This window comes from Maylandia zebra, linkage group LG13 (assembly GCF_041146795.1).
Source record: "Maylandia zebra isolate NMK-2024a linkage group LG13, Mzebra_GT3a, whole genome shotgun sequence".
NCBI classification, from domain to species: Eukaryota; Metazoa; Chordata; class Actinopteri; order Cichliformes; family Cichlidae; genus Maylandia; species Maylandia zebra.
In genome coordinates, this window is record NC_135179.1 from 10,225,444 (window position 1) to 10,251,387 (window position 25,944).

General features: G+C 36.8%; 1 long non-coding RNA gene across 1 annotated transcript in view; it reads right to left on the bottom strand.

Annotated features, from left to right (window-relative positions):
* Positions 1–12,729: 12,729 nt before the first annotated feature.
* Positions 12,730–25,944, bottom strand: part of LOC101475125 (uncharacterized) — a 77,724-nt gene continuing 64,509 nt past the window's right edge. Inside the window, exons 4-5 of the long non-coding RNA XR_001167975.3 lie at positions 25,131–25,243; positions 12,730–14,948 (exon numbers count right to left, since the gene is read on the bottom strand). This is a non-coding gene — a long non-coding RNA (uncharacterized LOC101475125). The remainder of the gene's footprint in view (positions 14,949–25,130; positions 25,244–25,944) is intronic.

Sequence of the window (25,944 nt, forward strand, 5' to 3'; positions counted from 1 at the left end):
ACTCCAAGAGCACATCTCATCTAATAGGTCACTAAAGAATTCTAAACAGCATCTAAAGAGCAGTAGGTCTTACTTGCCTTAGTTAAGGTCAGTGTATCCATGAGAAAGTTAAAAGGTGAAACCACTGCTGACCAAAAGAAACAAAAGAATTAATTTAACATTTGCTAAAAGATACCTTGATGAGTCTCAAGATTTTTGGGAAGTTTTTCTGTGGACAAATGAGACACTTGGAGTTGCATTATATCTGACGTAAAACTAACAGCATTTCACAAAAAGAATATCGTACCAACAGTCAAATATGGTGGTGATAGTATAATGCTTTGCTGCTTTATGACCTGGATGACTTGCTGTAACTGATGGAACCATGAATTCTGCTCTCTACCTGAAAATCCTAAAGGAGAATGTCCAATCATCAGTTCATGCCTTGAAGCTCAACCATACTTGGCTTATGCAGCAGGACAATGATAAGAAAATACACCAGCAAGTCCACCTCTGAATGGCTCAGAAATAAATAAATAAATAATGGAGTGGCCTAGTCAAAGACCAGACTCATATCCAATCAGGCTGTTCACACCTGTAAGTTTGATAGATTTTTCCCTTAATGAATCATCATTAAAATACGGATGAACTTTTGCGCGATCTCGCAAAAGTCCGTCTTAATTTTTTTTCCTCCCGTGTCCCCTGCGGGGCTCCGTATAATATTACTCTTTCTGGGTCACAAAATAAACTTTTAAGATATTTTGAGGCGTGAATGTAGTTGTGTAAACGTCAAATATCTGCTCGGTTTACAAGACATCACATATTTGCAAAAGTGCTCCGACGTTTTCGGAGATCTGACACCCACTATCTCGAAGCTAACGGGAGGTTGAGACCTACTACAGCCGGGAGGAACACCGCTCTCCCGGCACATCGTGCATCGACCTCCCGGTTGGCTTTGAGCTGGCGGCCTCCGAAGAATGCGGCTAAAAGTTTTGCGAGATCCCGAGTTTGTTTTGCGAGATCTTGTTTTGCGAGATCTCGCAAAAGTCCGTCTTAATTTTTTTTTCTCCCATGTCCCTTGCGGGGCTCCGTATTAAAAAAATGCATGTTGTATTTACTGAGGTTATCTTTGTTACAGTACCCAGTGTTTGTCTTTGGATTCTAGTTTATTTGAGATTTAGTGTATATTCTTGGTTCTGGCTCTTTTAGTTGTTTTTCTGCTTTGTCTAATATTTTTAGTTTCTGGTCTTGGTTTTGTCATCTGGTCCTTTGGTTCTGTTTCCTCTGTGTTCCACGGTCCTTGTTTTGTCAGCCTTGTCATCATGTTTGTTTGAGTCTTGTCTCCACCTTTGTTGTTCCCTTTCTATCTCCCCAGTCAGCATTGTTCCTCCGGTCCCATTGTCAAGCCCGTCATAGTCTTTGTCTCCGTGGTTATTTGTACTTCCTGTTTTATTTTGAGAGTTGCCTGTGTTCAGCATGTTCAGTTTTGCTTTCCCTGTCCTGTTAGTCTGTATTAGTTCCAGGTCCTGTTTCCTATCCTGTCATTAACCTGTGTATATTTAAGCCCCCTGTTTTTCTCTGCTCATTGTAGCATCATCCCCACGTTTGCTTCATCTCCCTTGTTAATTTTATTTATTTATTTTTTTAAAGAAATCCATAAGGGGGTAAATACTTTTCACAGCACTGTGCATTTGCACTCTGAAGCTTGATGTTGCCATCGCTGAAAGCATCTAAAGTAGGCACCTGAATCTGAAAACACATTAGAATCAGATTATGCCTATAGGTATATGTCATAATATAGTAATAAAATTATAATAAAGAAAAAATTGTATTAATAAAATAATATACCTACCATAAAACTGTTTTTAACAACACATTCGCTTCATCCCTGTTTAACCTTATTTTTTCCTTTTGAAAAGCAGCTCAACAAGTAGCGATATATTTATGCCATGCTCTTTGAAATTATGTCATGGTGGATTGTATTGTCCACTGAAAGGTTGATAATGGTCTTGGCATTCATGTGAATGTTCATTTGTAATGTACCACCTATCTAAACACTGTTCCACAGCCTTGAATGGCAGTGGTATTCCCTGATGGCACTATGGCCTCTTTCAGCAGGAGCATCCTGCCTTTGAGGTAGGCGTTTTGACCTGGAGGTGTTCATTCTATTTAGTCACAATGACTCATCCTTCTCACACTGCCAACCCAGCAGTTCATCTTCTACACACTGAATAGCAATTCTTGTACAGATATACAAACACAGCAGAGATTTTGCAGATTTATTTACAGAAAGAGAGCAGGGCAGAGAGAGGCTTTTTTAAATTCAGATTTGCTAAAGAGAAAATCTTGTAAATTTTCTAATGATAGCCATTGTTCCCACATTCAGCCTATAAACCAGGGGTGGGCAATGAATTTTACCATGGGGATAAATGAGAAACTGGGACTTTTGTAGAGGCCTAGACCAACAAGTTCACTAAATTCTGCTCAATATTAATTTTAGCTCTTTATAAGTTTATTGGTGTGGTCTCCAACAACAGTCCAAGTTTTTTCATGTGGCCCTTTGGGAAAATTAATTGACCACCCCTGCTCTAAACTACTCCAGGTTACAGAGGAATATAAAACATCATTAAATTATAAACACAAACACACACACTGTCGTGTTTCCATATCCTTGTGGGGACATCTAACTGACATAATGCTTTCCCTAGCTGCCTACCCTAACCACCAAAAATGAAAGCATAACCCTAACATAACTAAATTGTAACCCTGACTCTAAAACCACCTTTTGAGTCTCCCTATGTGCCCTATGTACTCAAACAAATGAATGCTAAATCCTGATGCATCTTTTAACTGGCAAAAAGATGGCAGAAGATCTCAGATCAATCTGTGTTTTGCTAAAAAAAAATTTGTATGAGGGCAAATCTCCTAGCTTACCAATTTTAATTTTATTTAGCTTATAGAGCACATAAATACTTCTAGGTTACAAAGGATTTCCTGCCCAGCTTTAGAGGTCTTGTTGAATTCATGGCTCATCTAGCAAGTGTCTGTTTTTGCAAATGCAGTGAGTTTACTATACTCAGTTTACTCAGTTTACTATCCTGAGTATAGTTTACTATCCTTTACTATAACATATGATCCAGGGGTAAAGTGCTCCATGCCACCTGCTCTGTCTCATTTCTCTATCCTTGCCAGCTTTGCAGTGCATAGTCATTGCAGGAGCCCATAAATTCAAGAAACCTGCATATGCCCCCTCTATAATGAGCACCTCTTGCCCAGTCATAGCTCTTCTGACTGTGTACTTGAAGTTTTCAAAAGCACATCTGTTGTTATATATCACACTTTTTTCTGTCCCTTGTTACAGGTTTTGTTGCTTAATGGATTTGGGCTCTTTTTATAGCTCATTCTTGCATGTTAGTTTTCTTGGTTCGGATTTTTTATTTGACTTGAAACTTCTTCATGGGTGCCCTAAGTGGTTTTCATATGTGCAAAATTCTCCAAATGCCCAAAGCTGATTTGTTAAATCTTAATTACTGAAGGCTACTACAAAATACAAAATCAGACTGAAAACAATAAACTATTTCAATATGGACTTTTGACACAGCCCTTTAACAAACAAAATTTATCTAGTCCTTGCTGAAGTTTTTAACTGCAGGGCATGGTTTGGAATGTAAATACATGTAATAGCCACTAAATAAATAAGGACAGGTACAGAAAGCACTTCTCATCTTATATCCCTGACACGAAAAAGGAATTGCTACACTTCCGGATGACATCACACATGACTACGTCAGTGTGAGTATGACTGTGCAGTTTCAGATTTCAACATGTCCGCCTGATGTCCGGTTTGTTAAAAAACAAAAAGAAAAGAAAGTCAGCACCTTCCCTAAACTCACCAGCAGCCTTACTACACCATATTGGGGGATGTATACGTGTGTGTCTTCATGCCTCCTCCGCTACACCATTTTAACCAGAGTCTTCATTTTCATGTGTATGTGGGTTGCAAAAGACTTTTTATGCCAATGGTTATTTTTTGCAAAATGCAAGGGAAAAAACATTTTCTTTACTCTGAACAGAAGAAAACCAGTGACCGCATGTCTTTTTCATGACAGGAAAGCACTAGTTTGTGTCTCGTTTTGTTCCAAGTGAGTAAACAATTTTTAGACAGATCATAATTCACTAAATTCCTTTTTTTAAATTTAGATGTTGTAAATGTAGACACGTTTTCATCTTTTCTCATTTGACTTTGATATCACAAAAACACAGAGTGCAAAGCAACAAACTAACAAACATAGATCTGACATTTAACGTTTGCAATGGCCACACCATATGCCCCACACCACTGATGCAAATCTTATCTACTCAACAACTTTCAAAATAGCACATTGTGTCACATTTGTATGTGTGTATCTGTGTGTGGTTTCACATGTCAGGACTGGATTCTAATCACTTTGTTTCAAATTAGTGTGACCATTGAGCGCTACGAAGAGTTCCAACTTTACACATTTTAACCTTGACAGTTAACGAAAGTGGTCACGAAATATGAAATATGAACTCTTTATTAGTCACAGATGCATGAGATGCATTTCTGTTTATGCTGAGTGAGCTCTCTGAACACATTTCAAAAGCTTTCCCTTATGATTCAGCAGCCACTTTTGCTTGTAAACCAGCTATTATTTGGAGCTGTAACTTCATTCCAGAGGAAAAATAAAATAAAATGTTTAAGTAAAACTGTAAACTGTGGGCACCATTACAAACCCTTCTGACCAAATCCAGTTTTCCTTTCAGGCAAAGATGCCATATGGAGTGCCAGTGGTTAGATCTATGCCTCAGCTCTTCCTCTTTGATAAACATATTTCACTGAACTACTAGCGTCAACAATGACAAGGGAAAAAAAGAATGTCTTCAGAGATAAGGCTTGATTAGTTGACAACTACTTTATAAAACGAATGACTTGTTTCTGACACATTACACAGTAATTCACCTTTAAATGGAAGTTCTAATTTGTTACAACTTGCATGTATTTCTCTTTGTGGTGTTCAAAGTAAAAAGTCCCTTTTGCAACATTATTTTGCTTTGATTGTGTTTATTACTGATCATGATGAGAACATGTTGTTATTGACGGGTCATAACATGTTAATCCTAAATGTATCTGAAATATATGTATTGCAAAAATATTAACATGTTGCCTTATAATGTCTACTGTTTCAATGCAATATCTACTCATAGTTGAACTGTACTCTACATAGTTTCTAAGCATGATTAAGTATGAAGGTTAGGAAAAGTTTTGTATTTTCTAATCTCATGTTAGCATTATTTTCATGCATAAAAGGACATTGGGATATTGTCCAGAGTTGTTCTCTTTCACATGTACTGGAGCACATGGTGAGAGATGGTCTCTCTTCTGGAAATATTACATTTGGTTTTGATAAGAGTGCTAGCTGGATAGTGTGCAGTAGGCAGGACACATAATGTGCATAATAATGCAAATTCTTCAGACTGCTGTTTTTGCTAAGAGATGCCAATTAGATGCCACATGGGCTAGCCCTGGTTGTATCTGATGATTGTGTCAGATCCTTGTCAAATGCAGATGCATCACAAAAGTGTTGAGAAGACTTCAGGACTACAGTGCATGTGGGAAAATGACTTGAGAAATTACATTGCTATTCAGAATAAACTTGTCAATAATTGAAACACTACATTTTTGAACCGTAGTAGAGTTTGCATAAGGTTAGGCTGGATGATAGGGTGTACAAAGTGTGTGACTCAGTCCCATTTGTGGCTAGTAATAAGCAAAAACTTGTGTCATGTCGGGAGTCACAATCTTTACCTAAATTTAAAATGAAATGCTGTGCGTGCTTAAAAAGGTTTAATAAAGCTGTAATCACTGCAAATGGAAAGTTTTTGGTGGTGGACTTGCCAAATATTGTAATTTTTATCTTATTAATCAGAAACTGATTGCACTATGCTTCTCTTGAAACACATTTGCTGTTGCAATTTATTTGCATAAGGAAGTTGTAGAAAATGGCACAAGTTTGTCTTGTGACAGTGGAAGTGGATGTTTGATATAAAATACTCCTGATCCTTAGTCTGGCTTTTCTACAGAAAGGAGAACTTCGAGAGGATTACATTGTAGAATAAAGTAGTGTCCTAAGCTAAACTAACTCCACTCCATTTACCCTTAAATATACTTAACTGTGCAACCACAAATGAAGCACCTGAAAGCCCTTGGTTTTTCCATTAAATGTTGTTGCTGAATGAAATCATGAGTCTTTATTTACTGTACTGTTAAGTGTGACAGCACTTGAAATGATTGCTCAGAACAAATTCATCTGCTGTGTTGCCTTCCTTGAGCTGTGGGATCGAGGCCAGACGATGTGTCAGCTAGGCAGGAGTTTCAGAAAACTGAGTCAAACAGAAAGAGAAACTAAATCAAAAATATTTCTCACATGAATCTTTCCATCCCTGTCTTAAAGTCTGCAAAAACGCCTTCCTTCCTTCCTGTCTTCTTCCTCCTTCTGTCTTTTGTGTCTTAGCTGATGACATTTAAGCCTGAAAGGTCTTCATCATACTTCAACCCTAATGCAAATATTTTGTTTTAGACAGACAAATTATGTAAAAAAAACAAACAAAAAAAAAAACCCACCACCACCAACAACAACAAAAAGAGTACTACTTTGGTAATAATAGGTCAAATACTGGCAAACATTTTAGCCAAATTATAGAAAACCAGACCTCACAGAGTTACAGTTGCAGATTTGTTTTGAAATAACATGCACCACCCCAAAGTCAGTTTGTAGAATGTGATAGAATGTCAATTAGTCCAAATATGTGTCTTTTAAATATAATTTTTCTGTATAAATTTTAACTGTATACATTTTTGTCACAGCGTAAACTTATATCAGAGTATAAATCTAATTCTGAACCGTTCAAAACATAGTTTAAGGTTCCTTTCACATCATGTTGTAGATCTCATTTTATATACCCATGATTGTGAGTAAACCCTTCTTTGGCATTACTCCTTCCTTCAGCTGACTCTGACTGGCTGGTTTTACTCATGTCCTAGGTGCTTAAAAAAAAGAACAAAAAGAAAAGCATCACATTGCAAATATGCTTCTTCGGAAAGATGACCATGAATGCATCAGAACCTTGTCATTTAGTAAATGACTGAAACTTACCCGAATCATCAATACTGTTTGCCAAGCACAGTGTCTGCTGGTTTGTTTTATGAACACCATGGCATGCTGGAGGCTGCTAACTGTTGCTAAATAAAATTGGCTGCAAAGAAGATACTGATTTGTCTGCAAACACTTGCCAACTACTTCCAGAACAGAAGTAAACCTAAGAGAAACTGCACCACAAACACAAAATTAACAATGTTGACCGTCAATGCAGGACCATACCTCTGTGCACCAGATTAAGCCTGGTGACTCCCATCTCCAACTGGTTGGGAAACACACACTTTTCATACTCCACCTGTTGTTGCCAAGGGGTTAGTGACCAGTCTCTGTGCCTGCATGATTGCAGGACTGTGTGACTGTGTGACTGGAGCCCAACCTTTACCACATTTAGCAAAAAATATGAAAGTCAACAATGTACAGTGATTTCTCATAGTTTGAGTGATAGTTATGACAGGGAAGGTTGTGTTGTCTGCTAACACTGAAGTCAGATCAGATATTGTTTCTGTTTGTTTTTCTAGAGCAGATTTTCAACATTTTGATGACCAAGTCCTGCTTTAAGGAACCAGCACATAGCTAAAAGCTGTACAGGTAAAATCCACTTTAATATAGTATTTATGATTTGTTTGTTGGTGTTTTATGTTGGTTTAGCTGTTTTATATTTTTTAACCATTAGTGAGGTGGCTGTTGGATTCCTTGACACCAACTGTAGTCTGTTTTCAAAGTCCGTGTATGAAAACTCAAAAGATTTGAAATGGTCTCATTCTGCCCTGCTGTTTTATAGTATGATATGAACTGTAGATGACTTAAACGTACAGCAGTACACTTTCTTTTCTCTCCGTTCCCTCACAAGCCAAATAAATTGTTGGCACCACTGGCACTGTATTTTGGAAGCACAGGAAAGTGAGTGTTTCTCATCTTCTGCGATAGATAGATTCAACTTTGAAAAGCTCACATAGTTATTAGGAGGAAGTATAGTATTTTGGTTAATTGATTTTCTTATTTGAAAACAATCAATTCTAAACAATAAAAATCCAAAAAGTATTTACTACAATATGAGACTAAGAAAAGCTGCACATTTTCACATTTATCTATCAAATCAGCCATCGCATGAATCATCTCTGCAGCTCCGATGTTGATCATAGTTAAGAAATTTAATTTAATTACTAGAAATATACAAAATGTTTGACATTTTGATGTTTAGCCACCATGACTTCCTCCATAAAAGGGTTGCTGGTACTCAAATGTCCTACTTCTGCATTTAGTTCTGAGACATTATAAACATGATTGGCACAACCCAAAGAGGTCATTTATCAGTAAAATATAAGCATATATAACATAATAAAACACACCATATTTATTTTTCCCAAGCAACATTTCCTCATATTTAATGTGGGTAAATTTAACAATATTCTATAAAAAGATTTCTGTGGAAGCACCCTTGGGCTTTGCTTGCTTTCTCTTTCTTATTGTCAAAAAAAACCCCATTAGCTTATAGGTATATGTATATATATATATATTAATATATACGTTCCACTTTTTAAAGTTATTTCTCCTTTTCTTATTATGGTACTTCCCTTTTACATGATTTATCTAGAGTTACATGTAGCTGGCAGCTCTAACCAGAGTACAGATTTTTTTTTTCTTTTGACAGTACAGATGAGCTAGTAACTGCATGTTTAATGTTCTCTTATGTTCTGCTATCTGTTGTTACAGATGTCTTGCTGCTGCTTTTCATGCCTGATGCATTCTTAACACATGCAGAAGGGCAGAGAGGTCATTAGTGCTACATAAGATGATTAATTTATGCAGTTTTAGGCTATACTGCAAATAATTATATTCATATATATGGCGAAAAGACCTAATGAAAAAGTGACTGCATTTATATTATTGGCTGAGACTGTTTTCACATTCATGATGACACTGATAACTCTAGTATCACAAATTACTGTTAAGCTGTTTGCTTCATTAATATACTGGCCTACATATGCAGTTACATGATTACCTAATTTATTACGTGTTGTGAAGGCGGTTCATAACAAGCCCATAAATTCTGGAGGTTGTCCTATATCCTGCTGAGGATGACTATTTCTTCATAGATAAGAATATTTGCTACCATGGAAAACCCCACTGTCAAGGGTGGAGGAAACAATAAGGGGATGTACTCCATATTCAGTATCTGAGTGTTAGTTTGCTGCATTTTGTTGAATTAACATCAGATCAAAGAACTGCACCTGATTCCCCTGATCTTTCTTATTTTATCTTTTCAATTTCCTGATGGTAAAGATGATATGTAGATGGATTTACAGGGAAACATTTTTTTCTTTGTCATCAATATTGCAAAATTGTCTCAAAAAAATTTAATAATAAAGCAGCCAAGTACAAATGGGTCTCGTGAATATTTCCTGTCTTCAGTAAACAGTTCCCAAACCAGGAGTATAATTAGATATGACTACAAATGTGTCATTGCCATTTCATTTGTACTTTGGATAGAACAGCACATTAAAGAGGGCAGCTTGTACATTTAGGATTTTTCTAACTGGCTGTTTGAGGTCAGCGGTTGTTGTTGAGTTTACTAGTAAGTGAATTCATGGTGTGAGAGTGGGATTGGACTGCCTTATCTGGGCTGTAAACCAGCTGAGCAGCTGGTTTAACCACAGTCCATGGCTCTGTGTGCGTATGTGTTGCACCTAAGTGTGTGTGTGTGTGTGTGTGTGTGTGTGTGTGTGTGTGTGTGTGTGTGTGTGTGTGTACGCACGCGCGTGCTTGTATCTCTGCAGTGTGCGCATGTGTGCGTGTGCCTGTGGTAATTTTGTTCTTGGACATGTCTGGGCGTATTCTCAGTAAGTGCCGCACAGAGGCCTAAGGCAGTACAATGAGTGAGGTACACACAGACAGATGAGCTGTCATATAGTTTTTTAACATTCAGTACATGGAAATCTTATCCAAATCTAATCTAAGCCAAAAGAAAACACACTAAACACACCTTAGTAAAAGGAACCCCAAAAAAGTACACAAATACAAATCCTTCCCTTTACTATGCGGTTTTCAGTCTTTAGCCACGTTTTATAATTTTGTGTGTGTTTCTTTAGTTTGTTGTCATGACTGTGTGTAAAACAACTTGACAGATTATTCGTTTTCTTTATTTATGTAACACTGTCCTTGTGATCAACACTGCAGTCGGGTTCAGTGTAATGTGATGAAATCTTTGTCATCTTGACACATTAACGTCAAAACTGGTCAGCTCACTGGCAGCTCAAAGTTACATCCAAGCATAAAACATGTAGGGACAAAATTAACAACCTTATGAAATACTAGAGAGAGAAATTTTGAAGTAGAGAAAAAAATCTGCCTCAAAATCTGAAAGACTGGGTTTCTATACTTACTTGGAGCCTTAAAAACAATGCTAGAGCTTTCACTAGTTTTCACTCCCTTGTCCAAATAAAATGATTTTACAGTCAATAACATTTGTAACCATGCAGCCACATTTCCTTTAGATACACCAGCCTTGTTTCATCTCCCATTTATTCCCGATAATTGTCTCCCAGTCAAGATAAAGCATTTATAGGCAGATGAATGGGATAAACTGACACTGTGTACTGGCATTCATCCATCTGTTGGTGTATCTTGTGTGCATCACTGCACATGACCTGATCAAAATGTCAGTATTACAGCCAGTCCTTTTTAGTTTCTATTGTTGTCTGTCACATCTAATCTCTGTTTAGATCAACTGATCAAACCAAAGCCACAGACACACCAAACTTTCCAGTCTGCTCTTTGCTCTGCAAGGATGCATAACAATAAGCTGTCCAATTTGTGGACTCATTTATTAACATTTTTTATTTTCAATCTTAGTTTACTGGGAACAAAGTACTTTACAACACTGCATTTTCTTAGAGTCTGCAAGCTAAGAGGTTGAATGTGATGATTACTGAAACTGTTATTGGAATTGACAAATTAGTAACTTTGTTGAAATCAAAAGAACAGTTTCAAAGAAACACAGAAGACACCCTCTGACATGTGTAGAATCAGCAACCAGTGCCTGTTTATGCATATCTGTGACCTTATCCAACCTCAGCTTAAAAAAATGAACCTCCCATTTGTGAAACCAGTGAATTTGATTAATGATAGATTCAAATTGAAACTTTTACTCATAAGAGGTGTATCTGTTTCAGACTAAACTTATTCAAGAAATCTCCACTGCCTTTTCCCCCCACACCAATAGTGTAAACTGCTGACAAACCATCATCACCACCAACTGACAACTATCACTGGATTACTTTTGTTCTTAAGAAAGTTCTCATGTTATACAGAGCTTAATTTAATTTGTATTTTCTAAATAAGTATCTGTGGTCATTTGTCCAATATAGATTTTATGTATGCATATTAAGTAGAAGTTGCGTTGAATCTAAAATTACATGTATCATGACTGCTTAATGTACCTAAACGTCAGTGTGTATGTGTCACAGCTGCTGTTGCCTCTGGTGATTTAAAGCTGTAGCTACGGAAATGACATGATGCCATTCTCATGCATTTAGAATAGTACTGGTTGCACACAATTAGCACCTTGTAAAAACTTGAAGTGAAATAAGTAGCAGGCAGATGTTAGCTACACATCACTGAGCTAAATGACCTTTGAACTACTGAGGTGAAGTACCTTCAAACCATTTAGTGATCTGACCTTTTAAGCAGTTTTGTATGATCTCAACAGCTTTGAAGAACACTGAAGAGCAAATGAACACTATAGAATAAAGGGGCACTCAGGTGTGAGTTTTTCCAGGACTCCAGAGGAGATAGCTGAAAGATTTTTCAGGAAATAATGCTTTATACTGAGATTTTGAAAGTTTATGGATGCATATTTGGCTCAAACTAATCATATTAGCCTCACTTGCAGTTCACTGGTAATGGTAAAACTGTTGTGTGATTGTTTTGGCATGTCTGACGTCCCACCTCATTTTTATAGTTTTTATTAAATACTTTAAAAGTCAGCACAGGAGGTGGTGATGACAAAAATAGCTAATAATAATAATAACGAAAATGATCGTCACAATCTATCTGTAAAATAATCTGTACAAAAACAAAAACAACACTTTATTTGTTTATTTTCACAAGTCAGTTCATGGTCCAGGAAAAGAATTGAGATAATCATGTCACTTGTAGTTCAATTGATCTAAGTGCCAATGCTGTAAAAAAAAAAAAAAGGTCTATATTTGGGAGCCAAAGTGTCCATCTAAAAGTGTGAGAACACAGTTTACATTTGAAGCTATCAACAATTGCACTCTATGTCCTAGCCAAGAGGAAGCAACACTCCCTGAATAACACTGATATTCACCTATCCATTTGAAGCTTTGTCATCATAAATATTTTAATAGATCAGGAAAGAGATACCCAATTTGTAGTAAACATCTCAGTTATTCTTTCCTTTCCAGTTATACTTGCCAGTCCAGTTAAAACAAACTGAAAAAGGAATGTGAACTGAATGAACTAAACCAAATGTACAGAATGTGAACATCTTTTATTGAAATGTGAACTGTGGCTCCTTAAAGTGTACCAACAAACACAACAGACAAGTTCCTCAGTTTGAGATGCTTTATTAGTGTATTGTCATCATTTCTTACAGCCAGGATTCACTTCTGCCTAAAATGAGAAGCACGCAGAGCTTTATAGGCAGCTAAAGATATACGCCCTCTCTCACCACTTTGTCTTTCTCTTTTTCACATGCACTCTTCCTTCTTTGGTCTTTGTCCCTCTTTTAAGTTTACACGGTTCCTTTTACAATACACAACACACACACACACACACACACACACACACACACACACACACACACACACACACACACACACACACACTGCAAATGTATTTTTTTCGTCTGCATTACCCATATGAACAAACTGAGCTCTTTTCCTGTCCACTCTCTTGTATGTACCATACTGATCGGCATATTGTGCGAGAAATTACACCTGAACCTGAATGTCCATGCCACATTAAACTCCTCAGTTCACCGATCAATCACCCACTTGCTTTAAAAAGTGTCACTTCACTGAAGCATTTCCTAAACATGATACCTGAAAACTCCATGACTCTTAAGAAAAACTGCATTTTATTACATTTTTTTATTTCATAGCAAAATTTCCTTGGTACTTCATACATTACAATCTTACATTCTGTGCCACCATTTTCAACATGGGGAAAAAGACAGGGCTATGAGAACCTGCTTCCTGCTCAGCACTCAAATATCACTGCCTCAATGTAACAGAGGTCAAACTAAACCAAGTCACGTTTTCATGTTTTTTTTCTATGTGTGTGTGTGTGTGCGTGTGTGTGTGTGTGTGTGTGTGGTGTGTGTGTGTGTGTGTGTGTGTGTGTGTGTGCAGGGGTGTGGGGTCATATATTGACTATTAATTGACTATTAAAAGTGTTGATTTGTCAAAGCTTCTTTTAGATTATTGATTGGCCCATAAGAATAGTGTATGCTTCTTTTTTAATAATTAACAGCCAAATGTATCAATTCCATAGGCTAGATAATTAGTTTATTAATTAATGGTAATGTTAGAGCAAAACAAGTACAGGGAAAAAGTAGGTGAGACAAGCATCCACATCAGGCCTTGAAATTCAAGATTGTAGGTACAAGACTACATGTAGTCTTCCCACTGCATGTTGTAGAATGGAAATGTTACATGTTACAAATCTTACACATACAGAAAAAAAAATTCAGGCACCAATCTTTATATAGTTAAGGGAATAAATGGTAAATGGTAAATGGCCTGCATTTGTATAGCGCTTTTCTAGTCCCTAAGGACCCCAAAGCACATAAATTAGTGTATATCAACATTTTCTAAGGTCAGGGTTTTCTAGGCATGACTCATTTTTCACGTAGTTTCTATCCACTCGTGTTAATGCCAATTCCTATGAATGCCAGAGTATGGATACATTTAAAAAGTAGAAAAGAGAGGAGTATGTCTTTCTCTTAAAACACAGAAAAGAGGAGCTCTTTAGATCTGGGGTTTCTCCAAACAGAAGCGGAGTCATTACATTCCAACAAGGAGGCTCCTGTTAAGCTCTTTAACACCATCTAAAGAAGTTCCCTAACATTGCTGAAGTCATACCTATGACTCAGGACGGATTAGTGGAAAATTTTTCAAAACCCTGCTCAAAACATGCGAATTTTAGGGTAAAAACCATTTTTTCCTGATGTAGTATATTTCAGGAGAAGTGGGGAAAAAACAGTTCCTATCATGTAAAATGTGTGCACATTTCTGATGAATGACATGTTCTCAGCAATAACGACTTTTTAAAATTTTACTACGTGGTTGTAATGTGTGACAATAGCCATGAAGCCCACTCGCCCCATGAATGGCAGCCTGTTAATGGTTTTAAAACACTGTAGTGTTACTCAGCAGTGTCAGTCAACCAGACCAGTTAGTCCTTAAACTGTGGAACTTAATCGCTGGTGTAAAAAGATATTTCTGATTAAAAATAATAAATAAATATTTTTTTAAAAACAGTTTCTCCATCGATTACGAAATTTGATCTGAGATACATCTAAGTCACAACTACAGACAAACACAGTCTGAATCACAAATACCTCTTGAATTCCTTTTTTTGTTCATCCTTTCAACCTTTGAGCAAATAATTCCCTGAGGCATCTCCACAGTGCAATTTATTTTGCCAAGAACCAGCAGCTGCAAACCACAACACAGCACCACCTCTTCTGTAGCTGCCTGCAGTCACCAGCCTTTCCATCTCATGATGATGAGGTCATAACCACAAAGTGCCTCAGCAACATCTCAACTGGAACAAACCCAGAGAAAAATATTGTTAGGATGCAGGGCAAGACATGGAAAACATGGAAATGATGAAGTGTAGGAAAAGACATAAAGAAACTGTTAAAACATAAGGAGACGCTGCATTAAGCGGTCATCTGATATTATTAGGCATCATTAGTACTGTAGTTAGAAAAGCACACAATGCAACACAATCACAATCACAATACGTTTTCCAACATCAAAAAAAAAATGTTTTAGAATAAACCCTTATAAGTTAGCTACAGCACTTGTTGTAGTTGGCACCACGCGTGCATTCTCGTTATATGCAGCACAACCTGAGCTGCATTTGCTGAGTTCAATTACAATTACACATTTTCAGTTATGTTCATGCTCAACGTCTGATTATTTTCTAAAAGCCTTTGGAAATTTTCCTTTGAAGGATCAAATGTCTTAGTTAGACTTACACTCCTAGGAGATGAGGGCATGTCTCCCTCTCAACTGATACCACACTGACAACATTTCTAAACTCATCAAAAATCAATCTATTTATAAAGCGCTACTAGATTTATTTACTACCACTTCACAACTGTTGTTGTGAAAAGAACTTCATCAAACAATTCACAGGACTGCTTAAATAGCAGCATCTTTTTTTATAACTCTGAGCTCTTTCTCGGGCTACTACACACTGCATTACTGATGAAGGTTGGTGCATAGTAATGTATGTATCAGGCTGACATTCAAATCAAATTCATATCAAAGCTGTAAGTGTCTCCAACATCTGAACGCAGAAGCCTACTCTCTTTTAACCAGAGTGGCGGCTGAATCATCTCTTCAATTTGCGACTCAACAGCAGGAGGAATATTACTAACCAGTTTAAGTTTTACTTGCCATTTCATTTTGTTTTCTGGCCACATTTAATCATTAGAACTAGTTAGATTTATGTTGAATATTTTATGAGTATGTTTACTCCATATTCTTTAGTTAATCAGTGTATTTTGTTAAAAGGTGTAAATAAAACACGAAAGGAAGGTATTTCATTGTGTCAAGCACAAGAATCTTGGTCACAGCGATTGCTATTTTAGAAATGTTGCATTTATCTCACACGGAGCGTTTCAAATTCGAGCGAATAGAATCCGTCTCAGGCGAACGGTGTGCTTGTGTGTGCGTGTGATGATATTACACAAGAGTAATCCACATACAGCTCTGAACACAGTGGCAGACAGAGCACCTGCACCCTCAGGCTTTCCTCATGGGCTATTGACGCATAGCATCGCGAGGCCTCATAAGGAGACTTATCAGTGTTTGAGCCACATAAGGAAGTAGTAGTAGGAAGTAAGGGAGAGAACTGGAAGGTATCTGAATATCTGCCGCCGAGGAACCCAGGGCTGCTCCGTTTCTGATTCTGTTCAGTCTGCGCTTTATGACACATATCCTTTGGCAATATTCTGTAGACTGTTGTTTTAGCATATTAACCTACTATAATGCCAAAATTAATTTCAATTACAAAACTATAAAAAGATCTAATATACACCTATTCAAAATTTTTCACCCAAAAATATACTTGAAAGCAACTTCTCCTGCCCTGCATGCTAAAAATTGATTCCAAGCCCAGTGCAGTAAACTGTGACTGTATCTGAAACGTTGGGAGTGACGCTCTGCTCATATTTCCTTTTTAGATACTAGAACTGAACAGCATAAAGACATGCAAAGTTCTTTATCAGAAAGTATACAGCTACAGTTTAAAGTTTGTAGGTTTTTAATCTTTAGACATGTCTGTAGAGTTCACAAAAGTTTATGAAATGTATCATTTTATGAGCTATGTATAAAGCTAAATTATGCCACTGAAACGTAGGCTACCGCACAATTTGATCTCTAAAATGTTTCGGTTCTCAACTGTTCATATGTAGTCATTAGCAAAGTTAGGAGACTTAACTTTTTCAAACTTTAGGAAAAGTGAGCTTCTGTGCACTTAGAGTAGATAAGTACCCCCTTTGCAAACACAAACACAAGTCTAGACAAAAAAAACAACTGGACTGCAAATGTAGTGGATGTTATTTCTTTACTACAACCTAGTGTTTATAAATTCACCGAAACATCTGTGTCAAATTGTCCAACATCTCTGTAGCTTCCCACTTTGGCTCCACACACACACACACACACACACACACACACACACACACACACACACACACACACACACACACACGGCAACGATCATCAAAACAAAGGAAAAATTGGGCTGTGATCATGACTAAAAATACAATGTAATTCACAATCCAGAGATGATTCTCCACTCTTATTAAACTTATTGGTGTATGTCGTTTCTTTTCCCTTCCTTTTTCCACAGACAAAGCCACAGCAATTAGAGAAGTAAGTTAGGTTTGGACATGAAAATAATTAAAAAGACGCTCACTTTTCAAAGATATCCTCCCATCATCTATTCATTTTCTTGTTTACACCAGTTTGTCCAGACTACTAGGCATAATACGTTGGCAATCTGTTTATAGGTGAATATGTACCATGCTACAGTAGCTTGTGCGTGTGTGTATTCCACTAATAATTGGAACCTGGAGAAAAGTTTGGATAGCTACCTTTACCCTGACCATTTAATCTAACAGATTAGCTTGTTCATCCTTAATTTATCTGAGACTTCTCACAAGCATTACCAGCTCTGAAGCAGGTGAGATTCTGTGAGCTTCTAAGTTAAAGGCATTAACCAATTATAAATTGGTGGTTATTTCTTCTGTTACACAATCTTATAACACCCCATAGAGCATACAAGTATAATCTCTGCCAAGAAATACAGTTAAATTATAGTCAGTAAAATATTACAGGCCTGATATTATTTACTTTCCATTGAATGTCACGCTCTAACTTTGGAGTTGTTAAAATAATGAGTACTTTTTCATAATTAAAAACAAAGTTTAATGCATGTGGGGTCAAGGTTAAAGTTTTTGAAACTTGTACTTGCTTAAACAGAATTTACCATATGAGATTTAGTTTTAAGGCTAATTATTAGGATGACGGTTGCTGTGCTAAGTCACAATGGACCCTGTCTGCACAGTCTAAACAGACTAAAACAAAGTGTTTCTGTGGCTCTGTCTGAAGAAAGAGCCTTACAGTTTTGGCTACACAACAGACAATAGAAAACCTAGCTTTGTGGATCGGTGGAAAAGATGGAAAAAGATGAAAGCTGTTAGCAGACATTTACGCTTAAGGCCTTTAGCAGATGAATTTTTTGGAAACCTTATGCTTAGTTGCAAGTGTTTTAACTGAGGATGAACCATATGTTTTCCGTTTGATTGAGGTTACTTTTTAACACAACATGCTGATCATTAAGACTCGTCATTCATGTTTCCAGTCTCCAGTTCATTTATTATTTTTACTATTTTTGTTAATTTATGTCTTATTTCAGCAAGAAATACATGTTTTCTAATACAGATCCACTTGCAGCAAGGAATTTCTAAAATCACCTGGGGTTTTTTTTCACAAATAATGTAATAATTTGTATTTCCTGCTCGTCTCTGCACACTATGTTTAAAGAGCAGCTGCCACTAGCATTTTACACAACTATAAATGTTCTGCTCTTGGCTTTTATTTAAAATTAGTTTTGGGAGAAACGACACAGCTAAAATCCCCGGAAACTGAGCTCTCTTATGTAAGTTTGCACAATATAAAACAGACACAGTATACAAAGTGTACACAACCACATTATTAAGACAAATTTCTACAGTTGTCCCCTAACTGACAGGATCTCCTCCTGAGGATGAATGTCTTTAGCCATCTTAAAGTACCATAGGTGAACACTGTGATTAAAGACTTTGTAAGACGTGCAACAAGATAAATTACAGTCTTCCATTTATAACCCACCCTTTCTCCTCACACTGCACCTATTACAGGCCGGACGGCTAGAAATTTTTTTGCTTTGGTGATGCTGTTAATCATTCTGCTAAGAGCTAAGGAGATAAATTAGTCTGTTGCCCTTTTAAAGTGGAGGCCCACTTAGTTTCAGACTCGGTATTGCTGTGAAAGACATTTCAGCATGCAGCTTAAGCTACATTTTTAGGGTTTGAGATTATTGTCAAAAGCATAGCTGCATAAGGTCGGATCTCAGGACACTGAGAAAAAACATAGTGTTTTATATCCATTATATAAATACCCTTACTAATTTGTACAATAACCCCAGAGCTCAAACTGCTCACACTCGCAGCACTTTTACCACAATCTGCTTCTCCTCAAAAGTAAACAACTTTTTGAAGAAAGCGGTATACAACGGGAGTGCCCGTTCACTCCAGTGATTCTTTTCTCTCAGGACAAAAACACAAGTTTGATGAATAATTTACTGAAGGTACAGGACTAGATTAACCAGTCTGATGGATGAGTGGGTGCTTTGTCTTCCCTGTTTGCTTTAGTGGATCTGCATTTAGCTCCTACCGAGTGCATTTATCAAAATAAAACTGAATGTGTTAAGATATTTAACATTATCGCATCTCTGTATGAATAAATAAATAAATATTAATCAGTTCATTTAATGGCATCATCGCTGTGCTTTCTAACTTTTAAATATGAAAGGTTTCGGTTTTGACAGATTGCCAAATGAATCATTAAGAAAATTAAGTTTAGTATTCATCTTGACACTTTTTTTTGATGCGATAACAACCAAAGGCACTCCTTTTAAATTAAGAATTTGTATCTTTAAATCTTTAAGGCTTAAAAACACACAAAGTATCTGAGGAGAGGACACGGCTGTGGAAAATGAGGCACAGGTGAAGAGAATCTAACTAACAAGACAAGAAACCACAAAACTGAAGATGAGGGACTGGCAAAATAAGGAAACAATGAAACATTAGAACTCCTACACTGAGGGAAGGCTACGAAAAATAACAAGACACTATACCAAATTACCCAAAGCAGAATGCTAATAAAAAAAACATCACCTCAAATTTTGGTAACTATTGTCCATGATGTGAATATGTAAACATTGTGTTTCTATTCTGTGTCCTGTTCTGTTTGTATATGTGTGTTTTTGCTGCTGATACACCAAATTTCCTCTTGTGGGACAATTAAAGGATTATTCTATTCTATTCTATTCTATTCTATTCTGTTCTATTCTATTCTATTCTGTTCTATTCTATTCAGGAAACTAGAACTCAAGCACAAAATCCAAACATAATTATAAGCACACTGGATATCATAGATAAGAAAAATCTTAACTGAAATAAGAGAACAATCTCAAAATACTGAGTCAATGACCCAGGAGCCATGACAGAATTTTCTTAGGATACAAGTTATTTTGCTTTTAAAGAACAATGTCAGTGCTCGATTAAGCCGAAATGCACTGAAGCTGTTCTTTATATTAAAAGCACTGCTGGAGCTTTAACCTCTTCAGACTTTGTGCTCTTTTCCATGCACCTTGTATGGAGCTGTAGCTCTTTCTCTTTCAAGGAAGATGAATTTTAGCAAAGCTTAAAGCTTTTTTTTGTGTTTTTGTAAAGACAAAAAGAGCAGGAAATTTGTGCAGTTTTGTTGCATATGAAGACTAAGTTCCATTTACAGTGAGAACTGAAGTGCAACAGCTTTTCTCTGCCTATTAGTCATGATCTTGGAAGATAAAAAGAAATGTATCTGTACTAATTTAGTCTTTGCTTTTAAACCAAGATAGCCAAAGAGAAGTAAACTGCAAAGAAATAACAAAAATAAATAAATAAATCCTGTGAAAGGAAGAAAAAAAAATCACTGGCCCCAAAAACAGATCAAATACAAGATGAGAACAGAAATCTAGGGACACATGCTCTAAATCCAGAAATGCAAAATAAAAAAAATGTGTCATGAGAGCTCCTGAGCGATTCCATTTCTGGGGCTGTTTTTTAAAAGAGCTGTTCCAGACAGACATGCGTAATTGTTCTAATTCTAACCTCATTAGGTTTTGATATATTTCATGAAAGAAAAGTAACATCCGTTGTATCTCTCAATATAGGGAGTGGTTTCCTTTAAGCACTTTCTAACTATCATGCTTACCTACACTCAGACAGATGTAGGGGGCAATTTTGGGGTTCAGTATTTTGCCCAAGGACACTTCAGCGCTAACCTTCTCATTAGCATACAGTCCCATCTGCCTCCCAAGACACGGCCGACATTCACTGGTGGCCATAACTGGTTGCATACTGTCAATGTAAATGATAAGTTCTTTTTAGACTTTTTTTTTTGTTAAAGTCAGAAAGAGTCAGGGTCCAAAAACTGTAAACAAAAAACAAAAAACAAAAAACAAAATGATGCAAGGACATAATGTTGCAAAGAGGAGTCCACATAATTTTCCAATATGCAGCACCATCTGCAGTACTGCTATGGCAGCTAGGTGTTTACAGTGTAACAAATATACTGTGTTTTTTCTGTGAGGGCTGACACACTAAAGGAAGAAGGGATTTTCTTGCACTTTCAGATTTGGATTGAAGGTTGGGCAACTGAAGGTAACTGATGTTCACTTTTAATTTATTATGTGCAGCCTGTGAGTGTTAACACAAATTGCTTACTGGTTAAAGATCAAAGGTTATACCATGGGATTTCTCAGTTAAATCACTCTATTCATTATCGGTGGAAGGAGATGAAGCAGCTTGATGGATGAATGGATTTATTCTCTTATTGTCACTTTTGATAAATTGGAAACCTGCATCAGCGATAAGCAGGTTTCAGAGTACTTAGCACCAGATGTATGAATTGGCTGGAGATCAAAGGTGAAAACAAGGAACTTGTGCAGTGGATAAGTTATCCTCCTGTCAGTCCTCTCTGGCAAATTGTTTTCCTTTTTTGTCTGTATCTCTCAATTTTACTTCCCAATAAATGTGTCTAATTTGGCTAAGAACACACACCATAGGCAGTTAATAAAGTAAGGTATATATATGCAAACACTGGAAAGCACATGAAGAAAAACTACTATTAATATTCAAACTAGCAATGAGGCAAGCTTTCAGAGCTCAGAGATGCCCATCGTCATAGAGCATGCAGCAAAACAAATCAACATTTTAAGTTGGCTTACTGATCCCTTGTGATCAAATGAAGCAAAAGCCGCCTACAACAGTGCAGAGAAACCACATAACATTTAACACAGCTCAAAGCTTTGAAAACAACAATCCTGTCAAAAAAAGCCTGTTTGCTTGGTTGATTTACAACACACACATGAGCACAGTCCTTGATGTTCACTTTTATTTTGTATTGATTGAAAACATAACAAAAAAACATAATTTCTATGATTTTATTTGCATTAAACTAGTCCTGGTTTTATTTCACAATATGTTTCTTCAGTGCTGAGAGTCAGTTACATTTTGTTTGAGTTAATAAGTATATTTTAATATCTACACAAAGGGCTAGTGAGATACTGCAATGACACTGTGCACTTGTGCATGGTGACTGTAAATGTCCTATTTCATAATTTTCCAGTTGAAACTACAAAAATAATGCAATTGCTTAATTACTGTATGTCTATGTGAGTCTATAAGTACTCTGCTAATAGAGCAGGAGTGAGTGATTTATTTTCCACTGGACTTGCTTTCCGCTTACATTTTTACAGAGAAAGGAGTTCACTTGCTGACTCGAGAGATGGATGTGGAGATAAATGGCTCAGCCAGAGACCAGAACGAGAGAGTTGGGACATTTACCACAAATTGTGATATGGTCATGCACACACACACACATGCACGCAGCTGTCAAAACAAGTGAAGGAATAGAGGTTGTTTTGCACAAGAGGGAAAATCTATAACATCTGCTACTTTTTTGCTTATTGGGTGCATGTATACTTGCATTAGTCATTTTGTAGAGTCATAAAATCAGTTTATCACAATGTAGGGAGTCCGCTAACTATTAGTAAGGAAAAATAAGTCTCCTGTAGATGTAAATTAATTTCGGGGAGAAGGCTTGGTTTAAGGTAAGTAGTGGTTATGGTTGGGGCGAGTCTCCAGGAAGTGTGCCAGTGTCCTCTTAAGTGATGCAAACACAGCCATGTTTGCACATCTGTGCGTGTGGAAGAGTGAAGACTGGAAACCATCATACTACACTTGCTCTCACGCACTCACCCTGAAGAGAGTTGGCTAATTAAATTATGTGGCTGTCAGAATAAGGCTTTGCAGGTCTGCATTCAATTTTCACTTTTCATTTAAAAGAATTAAAAACACAATACTGACCAAACCCCAGGGACTGGTCTCTGTGTAGTGTACTTTATTCTAACTATTGGGACTAAAGCAACACTTCTAACTTAATGCTGATCTCACTACAACTGTGCAGTTGAATCAAATCTGTTAAAATAATGCAAATTATGTTAACAGAATGTAACATCATTTACAGGCTATTTCACATTAATATTCAGGGAAGACAATTATTGTACAGCTGCACCATTTCTGGCACCTGTTTTCCATTGTTAGACCTCCGATTAACAGTACAGTTAAACTTATGTTATACTATAACTTTGGACACAATAACACTGTTCCCCCAAATGCGACAGCCTAATTACTACTTGACGTAGTTGCAAAGCAATCTTGTTTATATTTCCTTCCTTGTCTTGTATTTCTGTCTTTATGATCCAAGGTGAGTGAAGTGAGCACAAGGCAGGGTCTCCATCCAACAGAAAGTTATCCGGCTATCATGGAATGGTTTGCAAAACTAAGGACATTTATCTCGTGGTCACAAAACTGGACTTCTCTCTAGATCTTTACCTTAATATGTAAAGGGCCCTTTATTCATTTTCAGATGTGATTATCTATTTTTCCATTTGTTTTTGACTGCAGTAACCGATTTAGCAGTTTTGCCAACAGTCTTTGTAAGAGACATGAGATTAAAATCTACAAGCAAGCCTCTTATACTTGATATGTTATGCTTGCAATCCTTCCAACAAACTGTCAGGAAAAAATGAGCTGCTATTGTCACACACTCCCCACTTAATCACACTTAAAATTACTGTGATAAAGGTGCAAACATGTTGTGGCTGGTGGGTCAAATCGCAGTAATCCAGCACAAATAATCACAGTTTTATAATCAGTTGTGTTTGTGGGAGTTCCAGAAAGACATTTTTCCCTTTCTTTGACAAATAGGTTTACTTACATTTGGCACTACAAAGAAACGTGTCATACGATCTCAAATAAATTTGTAGTTTTTCTTACTTGCTGCTCTTTTTTTTTTGATTCAACCTTCACCTTTTTTGGAAATATTCCTAAAATTATTACCAGTTTCATATTTATTCTGTTTATATGTCACAGAGACTGCCTCGGTTTCCAGATAGTCTCTATGAAAACACACATTTAGATGTATTTTACACACATACTTTACAGTATGAGCTTTACCTCGTGAGAGTTGCATTTCTTTTGTCCCTCCATCTGACACCTTGACGTTTACAATATTGACCATTAACACGCTGATGAATGAACAGAGTCCACTTTAGTTAATTAATCTGAGCTGCTGCAGTCCCACTAACAGTCCACCAGCAACGTAGAATTGACTAAAATACAGATGGAGTAACATCATTTCTTTAATGTTTCTCCATACATTTAATTTTTCCTATTATACACAGTACTGGATGTGTTTTGTCCCTTTGCTTAGTGTGAAGAAAGCAGATTTATGTTGGTCGTACTATAATTTTTTTCAGCCAGTCTTGAAGAAGGCGCACAGGCTCCACACTGTATTTGCACTATTTTAAACTCTATGCAGGAGTTTGTTGAAATAGAATATCAGCAGGCACTAGAGATAAGGTTTGGTGTTGCTCAAAAGCACACACAGAAGGAATCACTGCATTGCCCTGCTGTAATCTGCATACAGAAACTGAGAGACATTGTTGGAGGACTTTTGATACCCTAAATGACTAATGAACTACAGCTTTTACTAATTTAGGCAAAATATAACAATATCACAGAACTGGTGAGATGAAATGAAATTACTCCTAGCTCTAGTGCTCACATTGTCTGCAACTGCGAGCTGGAGATGAGCAGACTTCAACAAAATAGGGTAATGTCAGGTAGGTGTATAAATCACTTTAACTTCGGGTCAGGGGTTTCCCATGTTTGATCTTGACTACACTCGCAACTATATAATCCATGTGTGTAATATGCACTGCCGACACACAGTAGGAATAGCGAAGGATTAAAATCAGATAAACATATTTGATATCTTCAACAAGGCACTAATCAGACTGCCAAGTACAGTAGTTTACAAATGTGTGCACTCCTACCAGATGAGCTTTGCTGGGGTGGTTTCCCCACCGCTTGTCAGGATGGGTGAATGTGGTGGAAACCAGTCTGATAGTCCTGTGGTGAAACTGTTTCTCAATCCTGCGTCTTAGACCTGCAAAATAAAAAAATCCCCACTTTAGCATATCACCTCAAAGAATTGAGTCCTGGAAACACGGCTTTCAAAACAAGCAGATATATTATCTAAAGAGTCTCAAACTGTAAGACAAAGACATCAGTATGTTTCATTTTTAATGATGTTTAAATAAAAAACAAATCTCTTAATTTAGTTTTCTCATTTGTTTTTTCCAAGTTCTTAGGAATTCTGGAATCTCGGTGCCGCTAGGTTTTCTTCTAAAGTGTGCATTTGCTGTGACACATATGCTTTTTAATGTAAATACACCGAATATAATTGTCTGGACAAAAATTAGGTCAGTTTTGTCCTTAATCTAGCATCGGTAATATACCATAGCAACACTAAACCATCCAAGAAGCCAATATACCACCATTATGCACAATTATACAATCATACTAACAGAATTGTTATAAAAAATATCTAGTCTGTTACGTGTTTACAACGTGATTTATTTTGCAACATTTAAAATATTACTATAAAAATGTCTGTTAAAGCTTAAATAATATGTTGCCCAAATTCTTTGATGTTATCGTTTTGTAGGGTGCAATATGATATCACAGTCCTTTCAGCTGACTCATAAACGTCTCTGTATGAATGGTGCAAAGTTTATGCGGAGGTATACGCACACACACGGCACAGTTTTAATTCAGAAACACAGTTTCCGTACAGAAAGAGCCGCG